Source organism: Monodon monoceros, unplaced genomic scaffold (genome assembly GCF_005190385.1).
Source record: "Monodon monoceros isolate NGI ecotype Baffin Bay Population unplaced genomic scaffold, NGI_Narwhal_1 Super_Scaffold_5, whole genome shotgun sequence".
Taxonomy (NCBI): Eukaryota; Metazoa; Chordata; class Mammalia; order Artiodactyla; family Monodontidae; genus Monodon; species Monodon monoceros.
The window spans coordinates 58,990,950-59,011,341 of record NW_021703782.1 but is presented as its reverse complement, the minus strand read 5'-3'; the positions used below and the strand labels follow the sequence as shown (position 1 = coordinate 59,011,341).

Below are 20,392 nucleotides of genomic sequence, written 5' to 3'. Positions count from 1 at the left end.
GGTCTTAATGATTTGTCAGACTCCTTTATTAGTATACGAATATCATTTTCAGAAAGGTGCATGAGGAAATTATAAGGTACTCATTGAGAGCTAAACTCTGTGATAATGAGGCAGAGAGTAGGTGTCTATGGCTGAGTAGGTAGCCACTGGATTAAAAAGGAAGATGGTCACTGATAAAGGTCAACGTGAACAGCTCCGTTAGGGTAAGTCATTTGCCTCCCAAATTGGTGTAACTTGCAATGACCGCCAAAGCCAGAGTGGTTTGCTGTCTTTTTAAAATTAGAGCCCTCCAACAGGGCATGTTTTCACATGCAGTTGAATAAAGCCCACAAGAATCCCTGTTGCACAATGAAATGTTCACCTCATGTTATTTAGTATCCTTGGTCTTTCTTTAGAGGGGAAAGGGGAGGGAGGAAGATGTGTATTTTTAGAACCAGGGAACAATTTATCATTCAATGAAATAGCATAGATAGAGGCTTAAATCAAGTGTGTGGAAATAATATGTTGTTATTACTAGTCTTAACTCCGCTAAATTATAACCTATAAACCCTGCAACGCTTGACTTAAATATCCCATCCGCATTTGCAGGAAACCTAAACAGTTATTTCCTCTTTTATTGCATGCATTACAGAAGGATTTACTGTTGCTCCACAAAGCACATATGAGGAGCATGTTATCCAGGATGTCAGTGTAACCAGGCACAATTGATAAGCACACAGCCCACATCACATATGTATTCTGGGAGCCTTTGTGTGCAGTTAATTAGTTTAGCTATTGCTTTCATGGTTCATTTAGAAGCTTCATGCTTCATTAAATATCAATAAATTTTATCCTCAAAAAACCTTTTCAGTAAAAATACGATTGTCTCTTCAAGTGATAATCCTGTTAATGGATGTATATATTGCAAGCAGTCTATCAGGAACGACAAAACTCTGAATTGCCATGGTTGCAGTACCCTGAAGTAATATGCAAATGTTATTCTATAGTTTAAAACACATGCTTCATCCACACATATTTTCTTACAGTAGGGGAAAAAATTCTTTTTTAACTTTCCAAAAATGATGCATCTTTTAAGCTTCTATTTTTATTTTGTCAAGAATGCCTACTTATGTTTCATAAGCTCCTTTTAACCATTACATCCCAAGTTCTCTTTATTGGACAGACAAGCTTTTAGCAACTTCTCATAGCATGAAAGAGAAGTTTTCAGGAAACGTGTTCTTTACTTCCCTGATACATGCATCCAGAGAGGGCAAGGGTCACAATTACTGGGCTTATCCCGTCAGGTATTAAGTCAACTCTATCAGTGAATCATCAATTGAGGAGGGTCAGGATGAGGAAGGAAGGGCTTCATCTACCTAAGAGAAATAGTGCCTTCTGATACACTCTCTCCTGCCTTCCTGGTCCAGCTCACATATCTTCTCTGTGGAGCCATCCCCAACCTGCTCAGACATGGAAGTTGTCACTCTTTTCCTTAATTTCCTATAGCACTTTGTTAATGCTTCCATTACAGACTGTATTATAGTGTATTACAGTTATCCATTCATTCATTCATCCACTCATTCAACAAAATGGTAAACGAGACAAGTAAGATCTGCTTTTTCATAAAGTGTACATTCTACTGGCGAGGAGGTACACAATAGAACAAGTGAATGAATAAATGAACAAGATAATTTCAAACAAGGATAAGTGCCATGAAACACAGAAAACAGGTAGATGGACTTAAGAAGCATGGGCAGGGGGTGAGGGTGTTACTTTGGACTGAATGGCAGGAAGGCCTGTGAAAGAGACGGCTCATAAGCTGAGACACAAATGGTGAAACTAGCCATACAACAACATGGGCAGAGTCCTAGGCAGAGGAAGCTGCAAGTACAAAGACCTAAAGGCGGATCCAGCTTGGCATGCTGGAGAAAGGAAAAGAAAACCAGGCTGAATGAAATGTACTTTGCAAAGGGGAGCACGGCATCAGACAAATTTGGAGATGACTTGCCAATCTTTTGACTTTAGACTATAGCTCCTAGAAAACGGCCTGTGTCTCACTTGAGTTGGCAGCTCTAGTCCTTAGTCTCATGTATGACACATGGTCAACAAATGTGTGTTGAATGAATAAAGTAAATGAGGCATTTCTCAAGATTGTATGTGAAACACTGGGGATTTTTCTGTTGCTTTGTACAATCTGCCTTCTTTCAGCCCCTTCTTTCAACATGGATGATCATGTTCTATCCTATCTATGCAAAGATAACATATCATGGACTCTTAATGCTGGAGAAGGTTCTTTTAGTTACTTTTCCATCAGAGATAATGAATTTGTGCTTGGAGGTCCATATTGTTTCGCGGATGGCTCTTGTGACTGAGAATGAAATATCAAAACGTTCAGGAGAAGAGAACCAGGAATTAAAAGGGCAACCTAATAAGATTTCAAAAAGTAGCTTAGGGCTTCCCTGGTGGTGCAGCGGTTAAGAATCTGCCTGCCAATGCAGGGCACACGGGTTGAAGTCCTGGTCTGGGAAGATCCCACATGCCGTGGAGCAACTAAGCCCATGCACCACAACTATTGAGCCTGTGCTCTAGAGCCCGCGAGCCACAACTGCTGAGCCCATGCGCCTAGAGCCCGTGCTCCACAACAAGAGAAGCCACCACAATGAAAGCCTGCACACTGCAACTAGAGAAAGCCCACGTGCAGCAACGAAGACCCAATGCAGCCGTTAATTAATTAATTAATTTTAAAATTTGCTTAGAAAAGCTCAGACTCATGTCCTGAGATTTGTTTATTTATATAGTACTTAAATTCAGCCGATAATGAACAACCAAGAATTAATATTAATGTCATCACTGTCATCATCATCACTTTGAACACGAAATAATATAAATGAACTTTCCCAGTGCACTTTATTATCAGGATGGATAAGGAGAAAGAGGAAAAGGAGATAGCCTACTAGAAATACTTTCATTTCTACTCTACAAAACGTTTTCGGTTCTTTCAAAATTGGATTATTTTGCCTCCTCCATTTCTTCCTCACATCAGGCACGGAAGATGGGAGATAATTTTTGAATAATGGATGAATGAACACCTGGTTTCATTTCTTCAGAGTAAGTCCCAATAGTGATGAGGAAATGACCAGGTTGGCACTGACGGGCTTTGAGACCACCACAAATCCAGAAAGCCAAGTGTGACTACATTGGATATGTGTGGGAAATGCAAACTTGCTGGATTTATGCATACCAGTAAAAATTCCGAAGGGGCCTGATGCCAGGAAAATGCCTTATTTTGTCAGAAAGTACATCTCCCACACAGCAGCAGGTCTGGCATAGCTTTAGCCACATGTTAAAAACAAAGTAAAGTGACATGTGATACGGGCCTCACTGCCTGATGACAGAATTCACGAGCTTTTTGGAAACAAACTGAATCCACATAGCCCCAGCCTATTTGACAGTTTTGTCTTATTATCGTGTTGTTTTCTGCAAAGTCCTTGCCTTTTAGGTAACTAAGATTTATTTTTCTTATTACAATTTCAAGATTGATTCCCAAATTACAACTGATAACCTGATTCTAAGGAACACTGCACTTTCCAATCTATTCTATAGCCAAGTAAATGTTTCTGAAATACTAACCATTTTTCAACCTCTGGAAGCATGCAGGTAACTTCAAAAAATATTCAAATTAATTGACAAACCATGTAGCAGCACTTCTCTTAATATTCACCGAGTGGCCAACACTTCAGTATCTCATTGGTAATCACTGTAGTTTATAGTATATTGGTTTTATGAAAGTCAAATTTAAAAAAATGTTAGCCTACTAAAAATCCAATCTTTGTCAAGTGTTTTGTTTTGTCATTTCCATGACACTTGTTCTGACCCTGGACAATATGAGTAAAAAGAGCTTTTACTTACACTGTGCAGAGAAGCCAGGATGACAATAAATGGCTTCCAAATCATGCCTTTGTGGATGCATTGTATTTTCTTTCCCCACTTAGTCAGTGTCTATGTGTCTTTCTCCCTCTCAAGCAGCCCTGATTATTAGTAGTAACAGGTACCTTACTTGCTGTAATAGTTTCCTAGGGCTGCCATAACAAATGTACCACAAACTGAGTGGCTTTAAATAACAGAAATGTATTCTCTCAAAGCTCTGGAGACTAAAAGTCCTAAATCAAGGTGTTGATGGGGTCATGCTCTCTCTGAAGGCTCTATTGGAGGATCTCTCTTCTTTCTAGATTCTGGTGGTTGCCAATAATCAATCCTTGACATTCCTTGCCTTGTAGACACACCACTCCAGTCTCTACCTTTGTCATCGCACCGTGTTCTCCCTGTGTCTTCTGTTTTCACATGGCATTCTCATCTTGGTGTCCATGTCCAAATTTCCCTCTTTTTATAAAGATCCAGTTTTTGGATTAGGCTCCACCCTAATCCTGTATGAAATCATCTTTTAACTTGATTACAACTACAAAACCCAATTTCTAAATGAGGTCACATTCTGAGATTCCAGGCAGGCATGAATTTGAGAGGGACACTATTCGACCCAGTATGACGGCTAAGCAACATCCTTTCAAGGAGTCTGAAGAACACTGCTATCTGAAGAATATGTGCAGATGAAATAACTGCCCATGGAAGAACAGTGAAAGGAAAGTGATATAATTCACAAAAAAAAGTCTAACAGTGAAACTGCCAACAGTTGGTGATTCCAGGTCTGAATTATTCTCACCTATGAGGTCAATTACCAACAGATCCATCATGTAAAAATACCTACCCAGCCACCTATTCAGGAAAATGACCCTTTTGGCTGAACCAACTTCTCTGGACCCAGCTCCCTAAGTGGGGTATCTTCTACTCAACCCTCAGACCATCTACATGAGGACAGGCAGGAGAAGTACCAACAATGCCTGGGCATTATTCTAGGCACTCTGGACACATAGTATCATCATCTCCAACAGAAGAAAAGTTCACAGAGATAAAGCAATCAGCCCCAAGTCATACAGGAGAGTCACACAAGTAGAGAGATCAACCTGAATCCAGAGCTGATATCTCATTTTTTTATGTCTGAGCACGTACACACACATACACACACATACACACACACACACTCCAGAAATGACCATTTCATGTACCCTGTATCTAAAACACATCATTTTCTTAATCCTCAGAATTTTAGAAGTGGAAAACACCTCAGCTATCATCTACTACAACAATTTCATTTTATAGATGAACACACTGGAGAATAGAAATGATAACTGAATGACTTGGTCCCTGGGAAAAACTAGTGACCAAACTGGAAATAGAGCCCCAGAGGTTCTGCCTCCTCGTCCAGCCTGGCAATATCTAGCCTATCTAGTAGGTCTATGTAGTAAAACCATATCACAGGTAGGTGGAAGTGGTGGTTTCGAATATGGACACTAAAATTATTAGACTGCACAGATTCGGATCTTGGCTTGTCACTTATATATGTGGGTAAGCCACTTAATATTTTAGTCTCAATATTCTTAAGTATAAAATGGAGGTAATAAAGACATGAGTCACATAATACCTACTGTCTAGTAAGCTTGCTGAGAAGATTAAACATACTTAGAATAGTGCCTAGTGCACATTAAATGCTTAATATATGTTAGCTGTGGTAGCAGTTTTGCTGTAGTTTTATTACTACTACTGCATCATCATCATCATCATCATTATTACCATTCAATAAAAAGCTACAAATGAATAACTTCAGTGTTTTCCATCACTATACATTTCTAGCAGCCACACTGGTTGCAAGCGTTCCCTCATTCAAGGACACAATGATACAGTGATTTCCTGGTCCTTCATAATAATTAACTTCAACCTTACTTCATAATTTACTTTATGCCAGGCCAGTTGCCATGTTCTCCTCTAAACCCAAACGTACAAAGGGTCTACATTCTGGTTTTAATTTCCCTGACTGTGTGAGTCCACATTTAACTGACTTCTTCAAATGATGGTCGGTCATTTAGTGTCCTGAAAAGCTAACAGTGTTATTACGTCCTTACTCTGACAGATCCTTGCTCTTGTCTCTCATCTTATCTCTTTCAATTTCAGGAAGGCAAACCTTGGGAAAATTATACAAACAGCCCCAAATATTTGAAATCAGCATTGTCCTCACATGCACACTCCTCTCGAAAGCTTAGAGCATTTCTCTTTCAGTTTTATTCTTTCATTAGCCCACGGCTTGCTAATTAATTGGAATTTTCCAGGGCTTTTGTTGTTGTGACAAAGTCCAACAATGCAAAATCTCATTCCTTCTTGTTAAAGAGGTCCATCCACCCTCCAAAGAGCAGCACAAAGACAGCTGGGATAAGAGGGAGGATTAAGTCGACTTTGAAAGAGTCAGACTTCATGAGTTCCTGTGCCCTCCTCCCCTGTCCACAGCTGCCTTCAGCTTCACCAAAACTGATTTATAGGAAGTGACATCTTAACTATGGCTTTTATCCAAAGAAGGGCATTACGTAGGATCTAAAATTAGATGGCAAAGAACATCCTATAAGCATGGAATAAACAATATTGGGAGGCAAATAATACTGTATTATGTGAGAGGGCTATTTAAGAACAAAAATTTATAGATCAGGGAGGAAGAGAGGAAAATCCAGATGAACACTCCCAAGCAAGGCACAAACCAGACTTAAAAGAAATAAAAAGATGCTTAATCTTGGCAAAAAATAGTGCCACTTAAACCAAAGATAGCAGAGCAGCTGGAGACTAGAAGTAGGGAAGGGGAGTGAAGACAGATTAATTCTGAATTTTGCTCTTGGTTTCCCTTTCAAGGTATCACACTATGGTTTGATACACTGGGTTACTGGAACTTGTGGAAACTCTCATGGGCTGTGTCTCATCCACACTGTGAGAGGCTCTAGAGCACCTCTGCCTTTGAGGCTCCATGGATACAGGACAGTGGAGGCTGGAGGGGTCCTCAAACATGTTGAGGAAGCCATTTCCAACGTCATCTCGGCAGAGTTCCTTTTTATATAAACATCTACTTGAATATCCAAGGCAAAAAAGAAAAAAAAATCATCCTATGCTTTATAAAACTACATCCTTTTCCATAGGGGAAATAAAAGGTTTTCTAATTTATTTGTTTATAGGTAAATGTTTATCAAAAATATTTTCTAACATCCAGACGTACACATTATGACATAGAGCTACACCTAGAGTTTCACTGCAGCAGAACCTGGGAGGCTTTCAAAATATCTCCCCCTCCAGGCAGATGCCTGAAGGGCAATCACTCCAGTCACCTAAGATGCCACACAGTTTTGAACAAGTTGAGTATGAGGTGCCTGTGTAGAAATCCAGATAGAACTACATAGGCATTTGTAAGGGAGAACCTGGAAATGGGGCAGAATCAGGTCCTGGGGCTATGAATAAACCTAGAGTCTTCAATGCAGGTGAGATTGCCCAAGGATCACATATATAGGGAATGGAGAATAGGAAAAAGAATAGAACTCTAAGAATCTCCAATGTTTAGGGCTGTAGGCAAAAAGGAATCTGCAAAAGTGGAAGATAAAGTATCTTTGGGGTGGGATGGGGTGAGCAGGAAGAAGCAAGGTGGGGAGCCACAATATTTAAAGACACAGACTCTGGAGTGAAACCACTTGGCTTCAAATCCCGAAACTAATGCTTACAGACTCGGAACCCCAAATAAAATACGGAATTTCTCTATACTTCCATTTCCCCTCTGGAAAATGGAGAAAACAACAGCACATCACAAAGTTGTTCTAATGGAAACTACTTGACACAGTGTGTTGTTCATAATTAAGCATTCAAAAACTGTTAGCCATGATTAATATGTTTATAGGAATAGATACAGAAGGTTATGGGTGACTAGGAGCATCTCAGATCTATTTCTAGAACTGCTCTGAATACATCAAAGAGTAGAAAGGAAAGCTTCAGCCAAGGAGACAGTGGGGAGAACCCCATAAGGCAAAGAGAGACCACAGTAGAATGAAGATGGGGCCCAAGAAAATCTTTACCAAATAAGAAGCTCGTGATGTTTGGTTGCCTAAGAGGTGATGTGGAGAATAAATCATAAAAATAAATATTCTTACAGCAATGGCAGAGTGAAAGAGAGCTGCACTAGAGATGTGAGGTCAAGTTCTGACCTGAGTGCTAACCAACAGCACATCCTTGAAAAGGTTCCTTCTCCTTCCAGAACTTCAATTTTATACATGCAAAACAGTCAACCAGGGCTTCCCTGGTGGCGCAGTGGTTGAGAGTCTGCCTGCCGATGCAGGGGACACGGGTTTGTGCCCCGGTCTGGGAGGATCCCACATGCCGCGGAGCGGCTGGGCCCGTGAGCCATGGCCGCTGAGCCTGGGCATCCGGAGCCTGTGCCCCGCAGCAGGAGAGGCCACAACAGTGAGAGGCCCGCGTACCACAAAAAACCCCCCCCAAAAACAAAAAAAAAAACAGCCAACTAAAACCTCTTCCAGTTCTGACCATTTATGATTTTTGGTATTCTACAAGTTAGCCTAAGGGTTTCAATGGCTACAAGTGAAAGCAGTAAAACTGGTGAAGACATTAGGGATCAGAGGGACTTCAGCCTCTTCAGCATGAAACAGAGAACCCAAGAGTTACCTGTAGTTTAAGAAGTGGAGACAGCCATGTCTTACCTCCTCTTCTTTTTCCTCCTCAATTTGCCCCAAAACCAGATATGAGAGGAAAGAAAGGATAAAATCAACTGAATCAAGGTTGAAACCAGGGACTTCCCTGGCAGTCCAGTGGTTGAGAATCTGTCGTGCAATGCAGGGGACGCTGGTTCGATCCCTGGTTGGGGAACTAAGATCCCACATACCGCAGGGCAACTAAGCCGGGGCGCCACAACTAGAGAGCCCGTGTACACTGGAGCCTGCATGCCACAACTAGAGAGAAGCCCGTGCACCACAACAAAGAGCCTGCACACCGCAACAAAAGACCCTGCGTGCCACAACTAAGATCCAATGCAGCCAATGAATAAATATTTTTTAAAAAGAAAAATGAATTAAAAAACTGTGATTTCTTTATTTACAAAAAAAAAAAAAGGTTGAAACCAAACAGTGTTCCTGTTCATAGCAACTCCAACAAGGCTTTGAGAGTGGAGGAAGAGGAAGGTGGATATGAGAAAGGCAAAAATGCAGGTAACATTGATTCAGGTGGAAAATCAGAAGTAAACCTATTAACGTTGGATCTGAAAGGATAAAGACCAGGCCTAGGACTTCCCTGGTGGTGCAGTGGTTAAGAATCCGCCTGCCAATGCAGGGGACATGGGTTTGATCCCTGGTCTTGGAAGATCCCACATGCCACAGAGCAACTAGGCCCGCAAGCCACAACTACTGAGCCCGCATGCCACAACTACTGAAGCCCGTGCTCCACAACGAGAAGCCACCACAATAAGAAGCAGGCACACCACAGCGAAGAATAGCCCCCGCTCACCGCAACTAGAGCAAGCCCACGCGCAGCAATGAAGACCCAATGCAGCAATCAATCAATCAATCAATCAATAAAAGACAAGGCTTAACTAATTCACAATACTCATTTTAACACTGAACCAAATGACTCCCAAGGTGAAGTGAATCACCCAAGAGCAAACGGTGATGCAAAGCTGGAATAGGAGCTCTTGTTTGCTGGCTCAGTTCAGTACCACAAAAGTATGCATTCCATGGAAATATGCCTCTAACTGGTATGCATCAAATTCCAAATTATGACATCTCCTAATAAGAGGTTTTATGTGGGAGGTAATGGGAATAATTGACTACAATTGCTAAATTCTTGGGAGATCTTTGGATTTCCCCATTTTCATGGAAAGCTGAGAGGACAAACTGGAAAGGAAAAAAAATACGTTAAGCCCTAACTATGTGCTAGACATTCTGCTAAGTTATTTCATGTATGTTCTCATATACCTCGTGACTCTGTGAGTCTCGAAGGTTCTGAGCTTCCTGAGGAGAGGAGTAGCATCTTATTCATCCATGAACCTCAGTGCTTGACAAAGTGCTGGTACACAGTAGGTGCCCAATATATGCTTGCTGAATTGTTAAGATTTTCCTGGTGCATAAAGTGAAGATCAGAGAGATTATATATTCAAGGTGGGTCATGTTGCTAGTAAAAGTAGCACCACTGGAATCTGAAGTTGAAGTTGGGATTGTCTGAGCCCATAGTACATTTGTGTTCCTTTCACTGCATGGACCACCTTTCGTATACTTTTCTCCAATCCCAAGAAAAACACTTATTTTCTAACAGATGCAGTGGCTGATTTTTATCACGCATATGGCTATTTCATCCTTTTCTTTAAGTCCTAGGTTGCTTTCAAAGTGTTGTTTTTCAAGATGCCACTTTTGGTCTGGTTACTCCTCTGCAATGGCCAAGCATGGTCAGTATCTCTAAGGGTGCTGATGAGAACACACTCTCAAGCGCCAGCAGCGAGGAGGCGCAGAACAACAGGAAGAGCACATTGGTCTTGGGCTCCAGTTTGAAGTCTGCTCCTATTGTGTAGAGATAACATAACTGGCCTGGTTAAATGTAATCTTTCCCTCCCTCCTTGATAGCAAAGGTTAAACACAGCAAGCAAGTCAGACTAATTGTTCTCTTTCTCCTCTCTCCCTCTCTCTCTTTTTCTTTCTCCTCTCTTCCTTGCCAAAGCTTCAGACCAGCTCTCTGTTGTAAATGACTGTCTAAAGTATATCCGAAAATGAAGGGTTTCTTTCCTAATTATATATATATAAGAGAAGTCATGTCTTTCAGATATTTTTTACTTGAGGCTGTTAACTGGACTCTATTTGTTCCATCCAAGAAACCCGAAGAAATGGATAATGACCCAAAACAGACTACATTTGAACAATTCTGTATATTATATGCAAAGAAATGTTCCCACAACAAAGTCACTAAATGAATGTCACCATGCCTGAATAGAGGAATAAAATTGAAATGTGAAAAAAGTGAGTTGTTTAAAGGATCTTTAGTTCATGTCTACCAATTTATTCTGAACATTATGTACTGAACAAAGGATCTGATATTCAGAGTATTAAGTAATAGAAACATTTTGAGAAATAAGCCAACATTTTTACTTTATAAAAGATTTATGTATCATTTTCTGGTTTTATGGGTGTTGTAATTATCCTTCAAACCTCTGAACAATGTCAAATTCCTTTCCAGCTCATATGCTGCTTTACTATGTTCCCTTTAATGCTGAAGACCATATTGGGACGCCTTATGGTAAATTAAGCAAGAAACTCTATGGAAATAGACATAAGCCTTGGACCCTAGTTGGGCCTAATCACTGAAACATCATTCTGTTTAATACAGATTCTCTCACTGGTTTATAAGGTTTGGATTAATTGGATTTATTTATTTTAATTTATTTAGAATTTAGAAGATGAAAATCATGGTAGCAACGTAGGAAGATATACGTTATTTAATTTATAAGTGATGAGCTATTTAAACTTAAGCTCACGGTTTTCTGATATTTTTTCCTATGGGGTCAAAGATCATCACCACCATCTTCAATGAGGAAGGAGGAGAAAGCTGATTGTTCTGTCTGTACATTTCAGGCATCTCCAACCCTAGTTAATTGTTGGTCAAGGTTCTGCTTCTGTCAAACATTGCCTACTGGTAGTTCTCTGAGTTTCAATCTCATAAATGAGACCTCTACAGCTTGGCATACACAAGGAAAGCATGACAAGATTTCTTGTCATTCACTGACCTTTAAAAAATAACATCATTACTAGCCCCAGATTCTGCAAGTTACTAAATAGCTTTGAAAGCCCTAAGCAGTTTACCAAGGCTTTCAGATAACTCCATGGTGGCCTCAGAAATGTCATTTTGGTGTAGAGAGACAAAAGGAACATGGGAGAATGAGCTGAAAGATCTGGGTGCTAGTCTCACGGATGCCACTTATGTGTGATCCAGGATTTTCCTTTGCTATAAAGGACACTGGGTTAATTGGCAAAATTACTAAGGTCTATATATTAGGTAATAGTATGGATCAATATTAATTTCCTGATTTTGATAACTGTACTGCAATTACCTAAAAGAATTTTCTTGTTTTTGGAAGCACACATTAAAGAATTTAGGAGCAAAGGGGCACCATGTCTGCAACGTACTCTAAATGGTTCAGAAAAAAAAAAAAACAGAGAGGGAATAATGGAGCAAATACTGTAAAAAGTTAACATTTGAGAAATCTGAGTAAAGAATATAAGGAAATTCTTTGTACTATTCTTACAACTTTTCTGTTAAGTCTTAAATTATTTCAAAATAAAAACTTAAAATAAAATAAGTCCTAGGTATATAATCAGCAATTGGTGAATATTCACAGAATGCTAATTTAACAGTATCTTCATACGTACGACAAAAGAGAACTTCACATGTACAACCAGAGGATTTTTTAAAATCCAGCTATCCCCAAGTGGCTCTGATTCTACGAAAAGCAGTGAATCACTGATATAGTAATTTTCCTGAAACACATGGAGAAAATAATAATAGTAGTGGATATGATTCTAGCCTTCAAAAAGGCTGAAATGATAAAATAAGGATAAGTGTTCAGGATGAGTTAAACCTAACTGGAGAAACTTTCTAGAAGATACGAGTTTCAAGTGGAATCCTAAAAGTAGTAAAGATGATCAACAGTGAAATTATATAAGGGCCACTCTTGAACAGAGGGGTGGCAGCAGGCCTGAGGGAGTCTCCTGCCAGGAAGACCAAGTAAGTTTGTCTGGCTAGGTTAAGGGAAACTGGACTAGTCAACAGATCAGTTTTGCAACACCACATGTGAGGACGCAACCAAGGCATGGGAGCCAGGGTTAGAGGACCCTCCCAGCCTGATAAGAAACCTCTGACTCAATATGCCATGTACAGTGTATTAAAGTCTTTCAGATAATCACCTAGGGGCATGCATGTGTTGTTCCCCAAGTATATACACAATACAACATCCCAAAGATCAAGCACTGGATACAGGCAACACAATGCTCTAACCACAACGCAGGAAAATCTCATTCAGGACTAAAACATATAGTGGAACTCCTTTCCCCACTCTGCAAAATCTTCAGAAAAGTGCCCATGTTCTATCCAACATCTGTATGTTCAGGGTGTATGTCTTACTAGTAACTACCTAAATTCATATAAGCAGGAACATTCCAAAGGCTTCCACTATAAACACTAAGTAAAAACCATGAACCTCTTATAACTGGGGATCACACACAGAGTCAGGCAGGGAACACAATAAGGTAGAAAAATGAACTGATCAATTAATAATTACTTAAGAAATCACATACCTAGAACTGTGTTCATGATACTTAGCACATACAGATCACACACACGGAGTCATATGAGAGTGATCAAGCTTTTATCTAAGGATAAGATTTATCACCACCACATACACGGTGAACACACTTTCATTAGCATCATCTGTAAGTCATATTTAGCATACCAGACATTCACTCCTGAAATGCTATGACTTTCTATCATCGAAGGGGTATTTATTATAATTCAATTCTGTAGGGATGAACATGACTATATATATATATATATATATACATATATATATATATATATATATATATATACACATATACATATATATATATATATATATATGTACAATATTCACCAAAACAGTATGGAGATAAAAGAGTTCTTTTTATTCACTAAAAGAGTTTCGGGAATAGCTTAAGTTAAGCCTTCAAAAATGAAATGTGTTGTACCCAAGTCTAGTAATAAAGATTCCATAGAAGCTGCTTAGAGAGAAATTAGGTTAAAATTTAACCTATTGCATTCTGTTCTTCACCTTAAAAGCTGTCTTCAGGCTTCCATTTTTAGTGTTAAAAAAAGGAAAAGGAAAGAAACACAGATGGAATAAACCTCATCCACTTAATTTGAAAATCAGATGCAGACTTCAAAATTTGGAATAAGGAAAGATTCTTGCTGGTTGATTGCTTTAAATAATTTATCTTTAGCTATCTGAGACAAGAACTGCTTACATCATCCAGTGTGGCCTTTAATGTATTGATAAGTTATCACATGACATAAAAATTTATGACAAAAGCAGTCATATGGAAGGAATCTGACTAAGATGGTTTGAACTCTTTTTCTTTTAACATAGATTAAGCTTTAAACTGGGTCTACAGTGTTTAGACTCTGCAGGTTTTCAACAAGTGTAATTTGGAACTACAGTACCACACATAGAACAAATGCCCAAATGTCAACTGGCTGAAAGATTAAATGACTGGAGAGGGCTGGCTTCTAAGGAATAAAATTTTATAAGTCATTTAAAGAGAAGTCAACAATCAAAGGTTGAGAAATCTTTGTATTCTGCTTGCATTTGAGGAAATAATGACCAAAGAGTTTTTGTTGTTTTTCTTTAAATTCCAAAAATTAACAGATTTGCTAAATATTTTTTTTCATAAAATGCTTCTTTTATATCAAGTACCTTGTATTTAAGGGTTTCTGAATACTGAAGTTTAGCTCTGCCTCCAAATGTTAGGATCTGCGAAAAAAAAATATATGTGAACCCAAAATGAATCACATTCAGGCTTGGAATAAATCCACATGAATATATATTTTCTTATTTACTTGGAAAGTCTTGTATTTGCATCTGTCTTTCTTACTATCAGTGAGCTTTCTTTTCTGTAGTAATGGCTCAGCTCCAACCCTTAATATATACAGCCTCTTAGCTGTATATATTAAGCTAAGAGTAAGCTGGGCATTGACAGGGGTGTAGGACTGCCTTGTCCACCAAGGTTATTCAGTGCCCAAACCAAATAACAGATACACTGCAAGTAGTTTCTCCCAGTGAAAACTGACTATCCATTAGTAATCTCCTACCTAAGTCTTTCTACATATCAATAAGAACTCACTGCTTATTTTTCCCTTATCTTCCAGTCTGGCAAAGGATGGGAGGTGGGAGTAGCATACCAATACCACTGAAGAACTCAGCCAAAAGAGGAATAATGTTTTGTTTGAGGGATGGAGAAAAGACCAGGGTTTCTGATGTATAGTGAGCCCTGGGGAGAGCGTACTCTTAGAGTTCGCCAGCTCTGAGTGCAGTTGGAAGAGATCTGTATGGAGGATATATTTGGACGGCCATGTGGCTGACAGGGTCTTGGTGCGCTGGCTGGGTGTCAGGTCTGAGCCTCTGAGGTGGGAGAGCCCATTTCAGGACACTGGCCCACCAGAGACCTCCCGGCCCCATGTAATGTCAAAAAGCTCTCCCAGAGATCTCCATAACAACGCTAAGACCCAGCTCCACTCAACGATCAGCAAGCTTCAGTGCTGGACACCCTAAGCCACAAAACTAGAAAGACAGGAACACAAACCCACCCATTAGCAGAGAGGCTGCCTAAAATCATAATAAGTTCAGAGACACCCCAAAACACACCACTGGACGTAGTACTGCCCACCAGAAAGACAAGATCCAGCCTCATCCAACAGAACACAAGCACCAGTCTCCTCCAACAGGAGGCCTACAAAACCCACAGAACCAACCTTACCCACTGGGGGCAGACACCAAAAACAATGGGAACTATGAACCTGCAGCGTGTGAAAAGGAGACCCCAATCACAGTAAGTTAAGCAAAATGAGAAGACAGAGAAACACACAGCAGATGAAGGAGGAAGGTAAAAACCCACCAGACCAAACAAATGAAGAGGAAATAGGCAGCCTACCTGAAAAAGACTTCAGAGTAATGAGAGTAAAGATGATCCAAAATCTTGGAAAAGAATGGAGAAAATACAAGAAATGCCTAACAAAGATCTAGAAGAACTAAAGAGCAAACAAACAATGATGAACAACACAATAAATAAAATTTAAAATTCTCTAGAAGGAATCAAGAGCAGAATAACTGAGGCAGAAGAACGGATGAGTGACCTGGAAGATAAAATAGTGGAAATGACTACTGCAGAGCAGAATGAGGAAAAAAGAATGAAAAGAATTGAGGACAATCTCAGAGACCTTGGGGATAACATTAAACGCACCAACATTTGAATTATAGGGGTCCCAGAAGAAGAAGAGAAAAAAAAAAGGGACTGAGAAAATATTTCAAGAGATTATAGTTGAAAAAAAGAAAAAAAAAAGAGATTATAGTTGAAAACTTCCCTATCATGGGAAAGGAAACAGTCAGTCAAGTCCAGAAAGCGCAGAGAGTCCCATACAGGATAAATGCAAGGAGAAACACGCAAAGACACATATTAATCAAACCATCAAAAATTAAACACAAAGAAAAAATATTAAAAGCAACAATCAACATACAACGGAATCCCCATAAGGTTAAGAGCTGATCTTTCAGCAGAAACTCTGCAAGCCAGAAGGGAGTGGCAGGACATACTTAAAGTGATGAAAGGCAAAAACCTACAACCAAAATTACTCTTCCCAGCAGGGATCTCATTAATATTCGACAGAGAAATAAAATCTTTACAGACAAGCAAAAACTAAGAGAATTCAACACCACCAAAGCAGCTCTACAACAAATGCTAAAGGAACTTCTCTAGGCAGGAAACACAAGAGAAGGAAAAGACTTACAATAACAAACCCAAAACAATTAAGAAAATGGTAATACAAACATACATGTAGATAACTACCTTAAATGTAAATGCATTAAATGCTCCAACCAAAAGACACAGACTGGCTGAATGGATACAAAACAAGATCCATACATATGCTGTCTACAAGAGACCACTTCAGAGCTAGGGACACATACAGACTGAAAGTGAGGAGATGGAAAAAGATATTCCATGCAAATGGAAATCAAAAGAAAGCTGGAGTAGCAATTCTCATACCAGACAAAAGAGACTTTAAAATAAATAGTATTACAAGAGACAAAGAAGGACGCTACATAATGATCAAGGGATCAATCCAAGAAGAAGATATGACAATTGTAAATATTTATGCACCCAACATAGGAGCACCTCAATACATAAGGCAAATGCTAACAGCCACAAAAGGGGAAATCAACAGTAACACAATCATAGTAGGGGACTTTAACAGCCCACTTTCACCAATGGACCGATCATCCAAAATGAAAAAAAATAAGGAAATACAACCTTTAAATGATACATTAAACAACATGGGCTTAATTGATATTTATAGGACATTCTATCCAAAAACAGCAGATTACACTTTCTTCTCAAGTGCTCATGGAACATTCTCCAGGATAGATCATCTCTTGGGTCACAAATCAAGCGCTGGTAAATTTAAGAAAATTGAAATTGTATCAAGTATCTTTTCTGACCACAATGCTATGAGACTAGATATCAATTACAGGAAAAAAATCTGTAAAAAATACAAACACATGGAGGCTAAACAATACACTACTAAATAACCAAGAGATCACTGAAGAAATCAAAGAGGAAATCAAAAAATACCTAGAGACAAATGACAATGAAAACATGATGACCCAAACCTATGGGATGCAGCAAAAACAGTTCTAAGAGGGAAGTTTATAGCAATACAATCCTACCTCAAGAAATGAGAAAGATCTCAAATAAACAACCTAACCTTACACCTAAAGCAATTAGAGGAAGAAGAATAAAAAAACCCCAAAGTTAGCAGAACGAAAGAAATCATAAAGATCAGATCAGAAATAAATGAAAAAGAAATGAAGGAAACGATAGCAAAGATCAATAAAACTAAAAGCTAATTCTTTGAGAAGATAAACAAAATTGATACATCATTAGCCAGACTCATCAAGAAAAAAAAAAGAAGACTCAAATCAATAGAATTACAAATGAAAAAGGAGAAGTAACAACTGACACTGCAGAAATACAAAGCATCATGAGAGATTACTACAAGCAACTCTATGCCAATAAAATGGACAACCTGGAAGAAATGGACAAATTCTTAGAAAAGCACAACATTCTGAGACTGAACCAGGAAGAAAGAGAAAATAGAAACAGACCAATCACAAGCACTGAAATTGAGACTGTGATTAAAAATCTTCCAACAAACAAAAGCCCAGGACCAGATGGCTTCACAGGCAAATTCTATCAAACATTTAGAGAAGAGCTAACACCTATCCTTCTCAAACTCTTCTGAAATACAGCAGAAGGAGGAACACTCCCAAACTCATTGTACGAGGCCACCATCACCCTGATACCAAAAGTAAAGATGCGACAAAAAAAGAAAACTACAGGCCAATATCACTGATGAATATAGATGCAAAAATCCTCAACAAAATACTAGCAAAAAGAATCCAACAGCACATTAAAAGGATTTATACACCATGATCAAGTGGGGTTTATCCCAGGAATGCAAGGATTCTTCAATATATGCAAATCAATCAACGTGATAAACCATATTAACAGACTGAAGGAAAAAACAATATGACAATCTCAATAGATGTAGAAAAAACTTTTTGCAAAATTCAACACCCATTTATGATAAAAACCCTCCAGAAAGTAGGCATAGAAGGAATGTACCTCAACATAATAAAGGCAATATATGACAAACACACAGCCAACATGGTTCTCAATGGTGAAAAACTGAAACCTTTTCCTCTAAAATCAGGAAGAAGACAAGGTTGCCCACTCTCACCACTACTATTCAACATAGTTGTGGAAGTTTTAGCCACAGCACTCAGAGAAGAAAGAGAAATAAAAGGAATCCAAATCGGAAAAGAAGAAGTAAAGCTGTCACTGTTTGCAGATGACACGATAGTATACATGGAGAATCCTAAAGATGCTACCAAAAAACTACTACAGCTAATTGATGAATCTGGTAAAGTAGCAGGATACAAAATTAATGCACAGAAATCTCTTGCATTCCTATATACTAATGATGAAAAATCTGAAAGAGAAATTAAGGAAACACTCCCATTTACCATTGCAACAAACTAATAAAATATGTAGGAATAAACCCACCTAGGCAGACAAAAGACCTGTATGCAGAAAACTATAAGACACTGATGAAAGAAATTAAAGATGATACACACATGGAGAGATATACCACGCTCTTGGAAATGAAGAATCAACAATGTGAAAATGACTCTACTACCCAAAGCAATCTACAGATTCAATGCACTCCCTATCAAACTACAATGGCATTTTTCACAGAACTGGAACAAAAAATTTCACAGTTTATATGGAAACACAAAAGACCGTAAATAGCTAAAGCAATCTTGAGAAAAACAGAGCTGGAGGAATCAGGCTCCCTGACTTCACACTTTACTACAAAGCTACAGTAATCAAGACAGTATGGTACTGGCACAAAAACAGAAATATAGATCAATGGAACAGGATAGAAAGCCCAGAAATAAACCCACGCACATAAGGTCACCCTATCTTTGATAAAGGAGGGAAGAATATACAATGGAGAAAAGACAGCCTTTTCAATAAGTGGCGCTGGGAAAACTGAACAGCTACATGTAAAACAATGAAATTAGAACACTCCCTAACACCATACACAAAAATAAACTCAAAATGGATTGAAGACATAAATGTAAGGCCAGACACTATAAAACTCTTAGAGGAAAATATAAGCAGAACACTCGACGACATAAATCACAGCAAGATCCTTTTTGACCCACCTCCTGGAGAAATGGAAATAAAAACACAAATAAACAAATAGAACCTAATGAAACTTAAAAGCTTTTGCACAGCAAAGGAAACCATAAGGAAGATGAAAAGGCAACCTTCAGAATGGGAGAAAATATTTGCAAACAAAGCAACTGACAAAGGATTAATCTCCAAACTATACAAGCAGCTCATGCAGCTCAAAATCAAAAAAAACAAACAACCTAGTCCAAAAATGGGCAGAAGACCTAAATAGACATTTCTCCAAAGAAGATATACAGATTGCCAACAAACACATGAAAGGATGCTCAACATCACTAATCATTAGAAAAATGCAAATCAAAATTACAATGAGGTAACACCTCACACCAGTCAGAATGGCCATCATCAAACAATCTACAAACAATAAATGCTGGAGAGGGTGTGGAGAAAAGGGAACCCTCTTGCACTGTTGGTGGGAATGTAAATTGATACAGCCACTATAGAGAACAGTATGGAGGTTCCTCAAAAAACTGAAGATAGAACTACCATATGACCCAGCAATCCCACTAGTAGGCATATACCCTGAGAAAACCATAATTCAAAAAGAGTCATGTACCACAATGTTCATTGCAGCTCTATTTACAATAGCCAGGACATAGAAGCACCCTAAGTGTCCATCGACAGATGAATGGATAAAGAAGATGTGGCACATATATACAATGGAATATTACTCAGCCATAAAAAAAGGGAAATTGAGTTATTTGTAGTGAGGTGGATGGACCTAGAGTCTGTCATACAGAGTGAAGTAAGTCAGAAAGAGAAAAACAAATACCTCATACTAACACGTATAGGGGCAGGACAGGTATAAAGACACAGACGTACAGAATGGACTTGTGGACACGGGGTGGGGGAAGGGTAAGCTGGGGCGAAGTGAGAGAGTGGCCTGG

The 20,392-nt window shown here is 38.9% G+C and overlaps 1 protein-coding gene across 8 annotated transcripts in view; it reads right to left on the bottom strand.

Annotated features, from left to right (window-relative positions):
- GLIS3 (GLIS family zinc finger 3) overlaps window positions 1-20,392 on the bottom strand; it is a 662,455-nt gene that overhangs the window by 362,030 nt on the left and 280,033 nt on the right. Inside the window, exon 2 of one of the 8 annotated variants that reach the window (XM_029201556.1) lies at window positions 14,390-14,446. The exons of 6 other annotated variants lie outside the window; for them this stretch is intronic. The gene's annotated coding sequence lies outside the window, so the exon portion shown is untranslated. Of the gene's footprint in view, window positions 1-14,389; window positions 14,518-20,392 lie in introns of those variants that run through there. One more of the 8 variants, XM_029201557.1, reaches the window with a different exon arrangement.